Source organism: Poromitra crassiceps, assembly GCF_964638095.1.
Source record: "Poromitra crassiceps genome assembly, chromosome: 30".
Taxonomy (NCBI): Eukaryota; Metazoa; Chordata; class Actinopteri; order Beryciformes; family Melamphaidae; genus Poromitra; species Poromitra crassiceps.
Window position 1 is genome coordinate 3626799 of NC_139652.1, and position 2500 is coordinate 3629298.

Here is a 2500-nt window from a genome sequence, read left to right on the forward strand (position 1 = left end):
GTGCGTGCGTGCGTGCACGTGCATACACAGAAATAGAGAGATACAGAGGGTGAAGTAGAGCCTGGAGAGAGCACAGTAACATTATTTTTTAAACTTTACAACTGAAATCATATGTTTGTTATTACAGAGAGAGTAAAAAAACATAATAGGCCCTTTTCACAGTGGCAAAACACTAATGAGGGTTTCCAAATTCCAGTCATGGAAGTTGGAAACCCTCATTAGTGTTTTGCTTGCACCTGTGTTTATCCTGCCTTTTTGACACAAAATGGCCACTGTGAAAAGGGCATATTGCTCAGGAACTGGTATCGAAGTCAACGTACTGGTACTGAAAATTCTTGAATGATACCCAGCCCTACTTCTACATGAAATAATGTTGAAGTTTAACAGTTCCTCGTTAAGCAATTATTGGGCCCCAGGCCCCAAGTCAATATCACGATATGATGAGATGACACCTCTCTCTCTCTCCCTCCCTCAGGGGCGTATCTACGGGTGGGCCTGGGTAGGCACAGGCCCACCCACTTCTTGCCCTGGCCCACCCAAAAAAAAAAAAGTTTTTTTTTTTTTTTTTTTTTTTTTTAATTGGTTGTTTTCTAGAGGCAAACTTGCTGCTGCATTGCTAGCCAATGGTTTTGTTACTTATGTAAAAACGCAGGGCACATCATCTCCAGAGTCTAATGCATGACAACTTCATGACATCTAGGAATTTTGTTCTCTCTGTGGATAAATAAACCAGAGGGCGTCTTGTTCAAACTTGAAGCAGCCTCAGTGTTGTTATTTTTTAAACTCACAGCAGTATATGGATCAGTGGTTCTAATTTCTGTATAAAGTAACAGTATACACACAAGTATAAGCATTCATGTATGCAACATTTGGCACCTATATGTAACCTTTTAAGGTTGAGATAATTGTATTATCATTATATGGTCCAAATATTTCAGTAAAGCACTTGAAACACTTGAAATATTCTTGCTTGGGTGGTATCATTCTACTTGAAATGATGGTCAAATGCATTATTTTTAGTAAAATAACACGTCAAATTTTTCGGCCGGCCGGCCTTAGGCCGGCCACCCGAGTGGGCCCGGCCTCTGGCCGGGCATCTGCACCCCTTCCTATCCAGGCCCACCCAATTTGATCCAGGCCCACCTATAATTCAATTTCTGCATACGCCCCTGCCCTCCCTCCCTCCCTCTCTCTCCCTCTCTCTCTCTCTCCCTCTCTCCCTCCCTCTCTCTCTCTCCCTCCCTCTCTCCCTCCCTCTCTCTCTCTCCCTCCCTCTCTCTCTCTCTCTCTCTCTCTCCCTCCCTCCCTCTCCCTCCCTCTCTCTCTCCCTCCCTCTCTCCCTCCCTCTCTCTCTCTCCCTCCCTCTCTCCCTCCCTCTCTCTCTCTCCCTCCCTCTCTGTACAGCATTGCTTTCACACACACACACGCTGACTATGATGCGCTACAATCACTTGACTTGCCAGAATTATAGTGTTAATTTTGTCATCATTTATCACATTTAGTCATCACATCACAGTCTTAGTCCTGTGTCAAATGTCTTTGTTAGTTTTTATCATTGTTTAGTCACCCTCATCCTGTTTTAGTTGACTCAAAGTCTGAGTATTTTAGTCTCATCTTAGTCAAAGAAAAAAACCATAACTATTGTTCCTTTTCACTAGCTAGGACCACACCATCAACCAGGAACGTTGAACAGATTTATTACAATAAGCAGGTGATCAGTGGTGATCGAATGTGCAGAAATGAGTTTATTGAATGTGCACGATGAAGCCGTGTGCGGTGTGGGGAGGCTTCGTGGGGATCAGCCGTGTGCGGTGTGGGGAGGCTTCGTGGGGATCAGCCGCGTGCGGTGTGGGGAGGCTTCGTGGGGATCAGCCGTGTGCGGTGTGGGGAGGCTTCGTGGGATCAGCCGTGTGCGGTGTGGGGAGGCTTCGTGGGGATCAGCCCGGGCTACGACAGACCCCCCCCAAAAACCTCCAGTTACAAGTAGAGTTGAGACGTTGGGTGACGGAGATCTTTGAGACCTGACTAGCTGTGCTCAGTGGGGGAGGAGCCGGCGGCTCGTGAGTGGGATGAGGTGTTCTGGGATACCGCTGAAGGAGGCTGAAGTGGTGGCTCCTACGCTGGAGGAGTGTCTGGAGAAGTGATCGGGAGAAATGCCAGACGAGGAGAGGACGTGGTGGAGCTGATTATGGAACCAGAATCGCTGGTGTACCGGCGCCACGTGCCCCGGCTGAAGGGGGCTGCAGGTGGCGCTGTACAGTATGTAGGCTACGGGGGCGAAATGAAAACAGCAGACTGGCCGTTCAGCTGTGTTGAATAACGTTACTGCTACTCACATGTCCACAATGACATGAGCCCCGGCCCGAAGCCCAACCCCCATCATCTATGCATTTAAAGAAGGCCAGAACCCGGCCCCCTAATTGGTTAATTGGTTATTGTTTTTTTTGCAGCTCTCTACTGTGGACCCTGTGGGAACCACCTCAAGGTCCCCTGGTGGTCC